Genomic DNA, 12,244 nt, shown 5'->3' with positions numbered 1-12,244 from the left:
TTTAAAAAGACCAAAAACATACTCTACCACAGGGTTGGCTACGCTTCTATATAGTCCTAAACATTTTTCAAAATTTGAAATACTTTGCAAAACGTTATTGATTATGTCATTAAAAGTTATTAAAATGGCAGCATATAATAAAAGTAAATAATACGTAGGTATTTTAAATATTAAATACGTTTATTTTACTTCTTTTCATAATTCTTTAAATTTTTATGAGTTATTGGTGACAGAACTTCTTAGTAATTTTTTCGGTCGCTACTTAGTTAATATTGATCGATGTCTGAATTTCACAGTAATATTTTTTTATATATATAATCATACAAAATGCCACAAATATCCTTCAAAGATCCGCATGTGACTCGCGGCCAGGTTAGCCACCCCTACTCGATTAAGTACATTATTCTCTAATATATTCGAAATCGAAGTTGTTTTTAATGTCTTCAAATTCCCACAATACATCGTTGGCTAACAAGGCGTGCTTTCCTTTCACCGTCACTCTTGGTGGTCTACTAATACCCATAGTATTTCATTACTTCGCCGCAAAGTCGTCTATTACAACGCTGATAAATTTTTATTGTCCCCTACACGGCCTATTTCACTTTGTTCCATTAGATACTAGATAACAGTTGTAAAAATATGTGTAAGTTAACATTCGACGTTCTCCATTTCACACCTTAGCCATTTGCAACACTTAATAATTATTAGGCAGTTGATAACCAAATTAAAAAATAATATAAAGCATACAATATATACTGTTGACAATATCTTCCATAAACGCCATATTTATTCTTGAACAAAATGTCATCTGTTGTTTAAATAGCAAGCTCTCAGTTTATTTTTCGTAATTTAGTTATAAAATATTTAACCATATCTTTTATGTATAACAAACATGATTAACATACATTGTATTTCATCAACTTTTGCTGCGCTCCATATGAAAAAAGCTAGTAATTAACAATAAATAAAACACGTAATTATTTACAATGCCACATCTCTCAAACAATAAACGACAATGTAGATGGCTTATAACTGTTTATTCAAATAAAAGCGAATTAGTAACATGAACGTTGGAAGTTAGGGTCCAATTATCGCCTGTTAGTGAACTTCCAGTAAGGGCACCTACCTCTGACCTCATAGACATAAAGTCTGACCTACTGGGTTTTTATTTAATCTTAAGAAAATGTTTTAAATTTTATTCAATTATATAAAGGTGTACATACCTGCTTTAACTACATCGATAAAGCAATTCTCGAGTCTAAATCAAAAATAATACGCGCGAACAAAGTTTTTAATACATTATAACAGTCTTCCTATAATCAGCAAAAACTGCTAAGTGTTTTATATTAACAATACAAAAACCTTGTTATCATACTACTATAGGTAAAACAAGCTGCTTGATTGACATGACATGAAGTAAGAATAGTGACGGACGTGTGTGTCGTCTGGGAGACCGCATATCAGCTGCAAGCCGCTAAAGCTACTGACATACGCCAGGTTTTCTCGCGGTTTGGGTAAAAGTCAAACCACAAGATTGCTTCGAAAACACGCTAGTAATTCTAACATAGTTACGTAAAACTCTTGCTTTTAAAACCATAACTTTCCTATCACATGTTACCATTGAAGCGTTCAAAGCCATAAATTTGAAACAACCGAAGATATGGTATTAATGATATTGACTAAAATAAAAAACCATAAATCAATTGCTCTTCGTTATTAACACACAAATGTTTGTAAATAGAACACAAAAACAATTTTTTTTTCAAGACAATTACATTTTAAAAATATTGTGATAATAACGATGCAGATAATAACAATCGTCGTACAAATTTATAAGTTTGTGTTCGGGAAAACTAAAGTGATGTTATGAAATAATTGTTAAAAAATGAAAATAGATATAAAATTACTAATTTAGTATTCTCATTATTCATAATAGTATTTTTAAATACTCTTTTACAAAAACTACGTAAACATTTTTGAAGCTTAAAAATTGACATTTCAAGGGCAATAACAAATAGACGGTAAATAGATATTCGTCGCTACTTGCTAGAGTTGAGGGGTCAACAGGCGGCAACGATCGCCAACTATTGGACATAATCATATAACTGTGGAACACCCATGATTTCAGGAGGTCAACGACACCTCATACACATTGAAATGGCATTTATATTGCGTGTTCTGAAATGCGAACAAAATTGATATTAATAAACTCTCAATTAAAACTTCTTATTGTCTCTAAAATGGAATCAATTCAAATCGCTTGATATTATCGTATTACCATTGTTATTTTTAGTTTCATTAGGCTTTTAAGACAGTAATGTTACAAAAGGAGAGGGAGAAAGAATATATATAATATATATCAGAGGACATTATACCATGTCCTCCTTCGAATTAATCCGTGATCTACTGCTTGTATACCCTGTAGGACGTTGATGTACTAAGCCACTGCCGTTGAAACAACGGTAGTGTACGAAGAAGTTTTAACGAAATAATATCCAGGAGTTTTAGCCGATAAGGATCCGGCGGGAATATTTCATTGCCCTGAAAAAGTAAGGTATCCCAAAAAATAAAACTTTAGTCTAAAGCACATAATACTAATGTTTTATTTTCTTTAGTTATCTACGGAATATTTATAATTTTTAAAAAAGAAATTAAACAATCGCTTATTATCAGACTCTTTTGGATTTTTTTCTTTCTTTTTAATCTCATTATTTAAAGCAAAAACAACCAACTTACGCACCTATAAAGAAAAATAAAATACTTATATGCAATGAAACGTGGTCCGTAAATTCACATAGCTTCCATAAAGATTATAAAAGAGTTTCTAACGAGAAAGGCTTTCGATTATCTTTGCGTTTTAACGTAATTACGTGTTAAGGTAATTAGCTACTTTATTGAGTACACTAATGTACGTTTATCTAAAATTACTTTATGCGGTGACACAAAATCTGTTTTAGTTGTAATTTCGAAATCCAATTAATGATTATTTTGTTGAACTAAATGAAACTAACTGAATAAAACACTGTTTATTATGTAAATTGGAAAAGCTTTAAACCCTACCCTTGTTTATATTACTGCAATGAAAGTCATTACACCTATTATTCATGCCAAATTTAACGGCTCATATATTTTTAAACAGTATGATGCACTCATTGCACAAATCATCAAACCAATTTAAAGCTATTGTTATGAAAAATAAATAACAATACTAAGTAAATTACTTGAATTCACATAAAAAATATACTGATTATTATCGAACTATCTAATAAATTCCTGCGTGATTGATGATTTTTGTCTCTCTTTTGAAATATTTCGAATATTAGTTAAGATAAATGATGGTGAAAAAAGGTGACGAGGAGTGCTAGCCCAGTGGTACAGAAGTTAAATGCGATTGTAGGTCGCGGGTTCGCTAACCGGGATACAATCTTAAATAATTCACATTTTCTGCATTAATCATATAGGATTGCCACAGCATACAACTTTCCAGAGAACATGCAGCAGCGTCCTATGCGTAACATAATACCACACTGCCATCGCCAACCTACCTGCCAAGGTTGGCGTTTATAGCATATCTCAACATATATATCTTTAGGCGTCTATCGTCTGAAAAGAGTTTAGTCTTTTAAGCGCCAAACCACAACATCACAGATTTATCTTTTCCATTATTTACCCGACAGTCACAACAAATATAAATAACAAAAATTTATAGCCACATACAAAGTTAATAGGATTACGTTACCGTTGACAACATTTTACATTCACTAAAGGTATTAACGTCACTTTTACATTAAGCATTGCTTTTGGGGATTAGGTTAATAAACCCTATAATCTTTCATGTTCCAAACTCGATCTATGTCGATTGTCAATGTGGACATTATATTTATTGGATTAACAGATTTAAAAATGTTTCACTGGACAAATATCGATTAATCCAATTATCTGAAAGACAGACCACTTTATTTCATCTGTTATTTACATGTGTGTTAATTAACTTGATTTTTATAAAGCGCCTAAATCTTTTTATGCTATTTCGAAATAACACAGTTGATTAATATACATTTTACGTACATTTTTCACGTCACACGAATTATTATCGTTTACTATTCATAATACTAGAATAAAGTGCATTTAATTTTATTAACTCGTTTAATCGATTTAAAAACAATATGTATATAAAATATTTAAAAAAAAGACTAGATATATTTATACCATCTCACACAAATTTTCCAGATTTGGATCATATCCCTATATTAAACGTCACAGTCAAAAAGTCATAAATATTGTTTTTAAAAATTCTATGTGATATCCATAGATTAAGATAAGTTTGAAATAAATATATTTAGTACTATTTTTAGTATTATAGTATTACTTCTAACTGCGCAGTATAGTACTTAAAAAATACATCAATAGTAAAGCATGAAACATTTTGTTTAATACTCACTATGTAAAATATGTGTCAATTTGAATATTAAAAGTGAAAGAGAAATTCTTTAGTACAGATCAAAGATGAAATGATGATGCCTTTATGCAAGGGTAAAACGTATAATTGCACTAAGCTATACAACTCATTGAAAAAGATCAGCTCTATTCATCGGCGCGGACTCCGGCGCTTAGATGTTATCGGTCTTGATGAGAGGCCTCCTGCATGGTGGCCGGACGTTAAGCGGCAGTCAGTTTTAATCAACCGCTCGCAGGGATCCCGCGCTAACACAATCCTATCTCTAAATCCCGAGAACAGAATCTATGCAACCATAAAACAACTGTATGTGAATTTACGAGCCTTTATAAGTGTGATTAAGTAATAGTATAGTAAAGTAATTTTTATACGTAATAAAATCTTTGCTTAGATTAATACGCAATTTTTTATATTTAATATAGTTATCATTTTGACAGCTTGTAAACTAAACATCGAAGTTTTATTATTTGTTTTTAATTCCATAAAATTGGAATTACCAAACAATTTATACTTTAATGAATAAAATTTAATTATGGACAGAAAATAATTAATGGCCACTTTCGCTCGTGCTAAAAATAAACTGGAGCAAAGAAGCGGGTTATACAGGATGATTCAATGCGTGATTGATTTGGAAATGAGGAGATACACAAAAGAATCAAGGTCACTGAGGTAGTTTGATAAATTGCTTGTCTGAAATGGCGCTAAGCGAGGTATATCGCGCAGACGCAGTGCAGGTCGGCCCCCACTGGGTGGACTTAGGAGATAACGTTGCGGGAAGTTACAGGAAACGGACAGCTCAAGGCTGAGCATCGTTGAGAACTATGGGAGAGGCCCACGCCTTACAGCGGGCAATTGTGATGTTGGGCACTGAATTATAAATATGAGGAACAAATAATAAATACCAAGATGATACTTTCGACAACACTATGTTAACAAGCTTCCACCTGTGCGTCCACAAACATAGAGGGCCAGTCGTCCTTACATTAACATAATATAATTAAAATATACCTGTTCATCACTAATTCAAGGTGAATAGTGCCGTTGGCCTCATAACATAACTATGCATGTTGGTTAGCATTAGTTTTCCGAGCCTCTAAAATCACTCAGCCAAGCTATGTACACATATGTAAATAAATTAAATTTTACAGCGTGTCTAACATTAATCGGTTGACAAGGATGGCGCAATTAAATTTTTTGATGCGCTCTAATCTAGAGCTGTTATCGTGAATAAATGCCAACTTTAACATTGAAAGTATTTGAGGAGGCCTTTGTCCATCAGTGTACAGCTGAAATGATAATGACGATCTAAAATATTTTATGCTTTTTTGTTTTATTCAAGTAAATTATTGTACTCTAATTAGATAATAAATTTAACTTAAGTGTAAATTATCATGTCTTTTTAGCACATAGACGATGCTGCTGCCCGACCTTTGGAAACTTGTTTGTGAGCAGTGGCAATCTCTATGTTATTAATGCACAAAGTGTGAATTAACTAAGATTGTATCCCGGGAATCAAACCCACCTACGATCTTAAGTCTGTCTTCTGTTGCTGAGCTAACACTACTCCTGCAAAGTTACGACGTACATATAGTATGTAGATTTTTAAAAGTTTTTTAAAATTATTTTTCATTACATTTACACACCTGTCGACTTGTTATTTCTGCGCCACTCAACAACGTCTGGCAGAGACAACCTTTAAGTAAGCCGTAATGGAAATTGTATAAGACTAAACAAATAAATTTTTTCATAATGTCAATTTGTATAAATTTTTTTAGAAAGTGACTGATATAAAAATACAGGTAAATTTGGTTAAACGCATTAAATGCTTGCTTATTCTCGGTAGATGTTGACGCTGTTAACTCGGAGCTTTTATAGTTTCATCGGAATTGAGTTCACGGAGCGAAAGTATCCGTGAACATAAAAACATTAAATACTTACAAAATGCTTTCAAAAGGGAATTAAATTTGTACATGAAACAGTTCTGCCTTTCAGGAGAATTCGAGATGCTGCTAAGTTCTGGAATATTAATATAACAAACGACTGAAAATGATAATAAATAATCACACAGATTTATTATACAATTATTTAAATATTGAAATGTTTTATGTTAAATTTATTTTCAATTTATATCAATGGTTATTGCAGCTCTATAGATATATACACTAACAACATTATCACAATATTGAGTGGACCGCGCAGAGCTTTGTGACGTTCAATCCGTTCTCACTGAGTACTCACACGATTGAACGGCCACCCGATGTATCGCTCGATTAAACTCTTACTATGCGGTAGCGTTATAACTTTCATCTCTTTATAAAATATACGAAATAATCATAAAAAAAAAATTTACATGTCATATGTTGTAGCTTGGTCATGGAAGAATCTATATATAATGTTCTTAATTATTCGTAGCGAAAGCTATCGACGTGTTCTAGACGTAATTTAATGCCAAAGTTGTGCACGTCGCAAGTGCACATACGCAGCGTGCCATTAGCAGGGCGGTGTCGAGTTTTCTTCCTGTCTTCCAGCCGTGTACACTGTACCGCATTAGTTACGCTCCTTCAACATAACGATGCAGTAATTATTTTTGTTCGGCATAACATCCAAGAATATTGGAAAATACAAATTTTAATGCTAGTTAATCCTTAACATTTTTTTTTATTTTCTATAGTCTTATTAATGATGTAATTTATAATATATTTTAAGTGATTTCAAACATTCATTAATTAATTTCAGAAGCTGTTAATGTTGAAAATTATATTTTTATAATAATATTTACATTTAAGTGTTCATAGGAGAGCCATCACAGTATATACTTATTTTTGAAAGGCCTTCTTTAAAAGTAATCATTAAGTTTTTAATTGTAACAAATACAATTTTTTGTTATAAACAATAACCAACTGTCTGTATTTCTAAGAATTTCTACCCTAAAAAAGTAGGTACCGGTCATAGTCAAAAAAGAATAATGTAAATATGTTTACAAAAAGATGATTTGTAAAATAATTTATTCAAAGAAATAAAGATTATAGAAATAATTGTGGTAGTCCAAAGATTGAAGGTTCTAATTCGAATTAAAGGTTCTACAAGCACGAAACTAAGCTAAGCTGATATTTACATAATATGTTTAAAAAAATTATATCAGTTTAAGTAATTATTGATCAAATCAATGAATGTTAAAAAATACTTTTGTATCTCTTTTGTATCTTCGTATAATATTTATATCGAGCAGTGGTACCCTAGCGGTAGAGAACTGAGATCTGCGATTATAGGTTGAGGGTTCGATTCCCGAGATGTTGCACTCTTCGCGTTAATTACATAGCTACTACACATAAACAAGTTTCCCAAAAATAACCAGCAAAGTCCTTTGCATACCATAATACCTCACTGCGATCGCCTACCCGCCAGCCATGCGTGGCGATTATGGTACATTCCCTCATAGACAGTGGCGTCTATGGATTGAAACGACGATCATTTGTATTAAAAAAGCTACAGTTATTAGGATTCGTGCATGTATAAGATGCAAAAATATAATAATTTTGTACACGGAAGTTTGTACTTTGAGACTGAAAAATCTTAATCTTAAAATAATTACTCAGTATTCAATTCTAAAACATCGAACAATTTTACGCTACCATTAATTAATTTTATGAAAAAAAAAATAATAACATACAACCTCTTACGATTACGTTCGTCTGTAATTGTAGCAAGTGCTCTATACAATTTCCGTCTAGTACGTCGGTAACATATGGCTGGGAATCGTAAAACATTAACGGATTGGAGTCGACGACAGATCTCAGCTAAAACACGTGTTAGATTGTCATGCGATATGAACTCCTACTTATCGTAATTCCAAACACAACAAGATCTAGAACTAGAATTCTAGAACCTAAAACAATTTTATTGCTTTATTTTAATTCCTGTTTCAAAAGCAAAATGGATCTAAAAATTCATTGTTAAAAATTTCTATCGTTAAAATATATAAACTAGGGATACCTAAAAAATAAATATGGTCAATAGGTTTGGTATCGGCAATCTAAATTATCATAAATAAAAACATATATTACTTTGCAAACGGGGATCAATATAAAATTAAAATTGTTTTATAACAATAAAAAATAGATATATATAACAACCATTATGTTTAACGAGCTAAAAGCGTGTATGAAAAATGTCAATATTAAATAAATTATACAAAATTTTTACTCACCTTTTATAAATAAATTAAACATATTACTAAATAAAATTAAATAGTTAAACTTGTTAAGATTTCGATTTTTATGAGAAACTTATTTGAAAAAATTAATTATATCATAAATAAGAAACTGTAAGTTTTTTATAAAATCATTAAAAACATTAATAATAAATATTGTAATTTATAAATAATCATAGGCATACTATCCTTAATCTTTATAATTTGTCAGTTGTAACGGACTTCGAAATAAATAAAGAGAAAACAAGTCTAAAAATAGTCGTGAAATTTTTACAAATATTTTTAATCACTTTAAAATTAATATATTTACCAAATTAAAAACGATACAATTCTCGATCATTCTCGTACATGAAAATCGTTATAACTCAAAGAATACATAATTATAATGATATAATAGTAGTTAAATTACTTCCACCGATAATATATCGCAGGTCTTAAACTGAATAACCTGTTATCATGCACGTGGCTCGCATCGCTAGTGCAAACAACCGGCCGATAGACGATTTGGATGTTTCAGTTTTACGATGCGACATCTCAACTTCCTCTTCAATCGATTCAGAAGAAAATCACCATAAAATGTTAGTGTAGCTCTACTGTGAGTAACCATAATTTCAGTTACCACGGTATTGTTAAAAGTAAAAGTATACGCTGTAAAATGTAATGTAAGAAGCGATATAAATGCTTATGTTAAATGCAATAAATATTATTTATCTAGATTTCGAGTTTATTAACAACTTAAAAATATTGATGTAAGTAAGAAATAGAGTGCTATATATTACTTACCTATTTTCACCAATATTGTCATATAAATTTCACAGCAAAAAACGAAATATTAATTTCATTGCGATATTACTTGAAAAAAATTTGAACGCATAAAAATTATGAGTGGCAAATTATGCGAGAATCTTTGTTGTAACAATGCACCAGATTTTCCATGCAGTGCTCGGCCCGTGTACGAACCACAACTGACACGCAAAGCGCCCTACAACCGTTTGAAAAAGGGCCGTGTACCTCACTACCGTACTTTAGGAGCATAAAAGAACAAAATGCAACAAACATACAAGCAATTAACCACTATGAAAAAAATTGAATACTAAAACTGTTAAAAGTTCTCTTTTCAGTAAAACCTTATCGCTGGTTACATTACAAGCTTCCATAAATATTCTTTATATTGAACAATGTGCTTTCGCCTGATTCACGCTTTTTTATTCAAAAAAGTATAGTGGCCAGTTTATGACAGTTCTTTCAATTTAAAATTAATTAAATTACTTTGTCAAATTTTTGTATGTAACAAACTTCAATATGGACTTAAATACATAAGACAAATTAATAATCACGTTTTTCATTAAAGATCATACATCCTGTATATTGAATATTTTCAGGTACGCGAATGTAATCTATCTCAATTTATTGAATTTTCTGTCATTATCTATGGTGTTATTACGTTGAAACGACGTTACATGATTTATTACGGGTAATTTGAAAGAGGAGACAAGTACGTTTCCTCGTCAAAAAGCGCTTTTCGTTCCCTTGGGATCCTTTGTTGTTGCATTTATTCATTCGACACGGGATTCTCTCGATGAAAATCCATTGGAAATACCATACCTCTTATATACTACGTACATTTATTTATTATCTGGTTTGGCAAATCAATTCATTCAATTCTCGCGGGTAGTTCGAATTAAATTTAATTTTATTTTGAAGAAATAACTGGCCACTAAAATTTTCCTAATGAAAAAGAGGTGTAAATCAGGCAAATACTAATAGCATCTTCAAAAAACAACTATGGCAGCTGGTAGCGTAATGAGTGAAAAGGTTATACTGAAAAGAGTTTGCAGCAATTTTATAAAGTGACTTTAAAGATTTTTGGTAGTGAAAACATTTTTTTAATTAAAATTCAAATGCTTATAAGTTTGTTGCAATTTTATACTCTTTAAGTTTGGTAGAGCTGTACTTTTCCCTTTTTCTGAGGATTGTAAGTTAAAAAAATAATTCATGAAAAATTAGTTATAATATTTAATGCACAAAGATCGCAATTACGTACTTACTAAATAACCATGTTATGAATTTAGTGGTTTTGATTTATTTTTAATCTATATATTACATACTCCGCAAAATTATTTACAAATTGGTACCCTCGATTAACTCCTTGTTTTACCACGATGCTTTAAAGTATAAAAAAAATAGAAGCTATTAATTTACAATTAAAATATTCTATATGTTTTACATATATTTAAACTCATCCATAAAAAAATTATTTGCCGAAATACGTTCTCTTTTCGTTCGTTTTATAAAGACTGAATGTTCGCATAGTAATTGCCTGTCTTAAACCATGTGGGTTACGAGAATCAATTACGGACATCCTTTAGGAACCCTAGCTTTAAAAAACTGCCAAACAACTACAGGTTCTACCTCTAGTGTTGGCCATATGTCTTCGATGTGCATAATTAAATCTTTAATATTGAAACAACGTTAACGAGTTTTTTTTAAAAAGACTGCAAATCTTTTTTGCAATAAAAGAAACTATCTTTATTTGCAATGATTTCAAAAATAAAAAGCCTCGAAGCAACTGTTCTATTTAATAATTGAATATTCCGAGCACTTAAAACCCTTACGTTAAATAAACTTTTCTCAAATACAGCGATGAAATCGAAATTCTGTTTGAATTATTTACGTCACTACTCATTTATTGTTTCCTTCAAATTAATTAATTTTATCAGATATAATATTCAGGTATTGATCCACCCTGTATTATACGCCGAGGCAAAAAGTGCTTTCACCTCTTATTCTACTAGTGGCACCGTAATTTTACATCCTGCAATGAAATCCCATTAAGTAACAGTTATGTGGAAGGATATAACGTCAAGTCGTGTTCGAGCACGTGAGATTAATCGTTATTTTTTAATTTAGCTTGATTACAAATAGCTGAAAAGAAAATGTGTATTTAAAATCTATTTATTTTGCTACTGAACCGGTGTACAAGTCAACTTGGAGTCTGATTTATCGACATCCGGTAGATTCAGCTCGCAAGCTGTCGAGACCACACGTAGGCCGTTATTATTCCAGCCCACCCCCGTTCTGCCATGGCTCCGTAATCTCTATTGCTTTCTTATTAAGATATTAACGACCGATCGCAAATGTTATATTAATGACCGTCCGTCAACAGACAATCGTTCTTAAATTTGCTTTATAATATACCGATTGAATAAAAATATAAGTTAAATAATAATTTGCTACATGATGGAGTACATGAAAATAATTTTTCGATTTTACAATATATAAAAATGTCAATTTAACCTATTATATATCATATGCGGAATATTTTATTACTATTATTTTATTTATTCAAATGGGATTTCTTTCATTCACTTAACATTATAATATTCTGAGGCTGAAAGAGATTATAAGTGAAGCCTTCTTCTTTTGAACTAAATGGTGTATATATTTTATAAATTATATATCTAATGTACGATCTGTACATTAGTTTAAGTAATGTCGTTTCAGTAAATACATTTATAATTATAATTCTTCCCCATTATTATAAATGTTAGACGTTATATTATCTATATAATCAATTT

At 30.7% G+C, this 12,244-nt stretch overlaps 1 protein-coding gene across 1 annotated transcript in view; it reads right to left on the bottom strand.

Moving 5' to 3' along the window:
- LOC137921470 (thrombospondin type-1 domain-containing protein 4-like) overlaps positions 1-9,480 on the bottom strand; it is a 54,916-nt gene extending 45,436 nt beyond the window's left edge. The window contains exon 1 of the mRNA XM_068764240.1: positions 9,450-9,480. The gene's annotated coding sequence lies outside the window, so the exon portion shown is untranslated. The remainder of the gene's footprint in view (positions 1-9,449) is intronic.
- Between the last annotated feature and the right edge of the window lie 2,764 nt (positions 9,481-12,244).

This window comes from Battus philenor, unplaced genomic scaffold (genome assembly GCF_028537555.1).
Source record: "Battus philenor isolate CCGP_79_NKW_IND1 unplaced genomic scaffold, ilBatPhil1.0.hap1 SCAF_19, whole genome shotgun sequence".
NCBI classification, from domain to species: domain Eukaryota; kingdom Metazoa; phylum Arthropoda; class Insecta; order Lepidoptera; family Papilionidae; genus Battus; species Battus philenor.
This window is presented reverse-complemented; position numbering and strand designations above follow the sequence as displayed.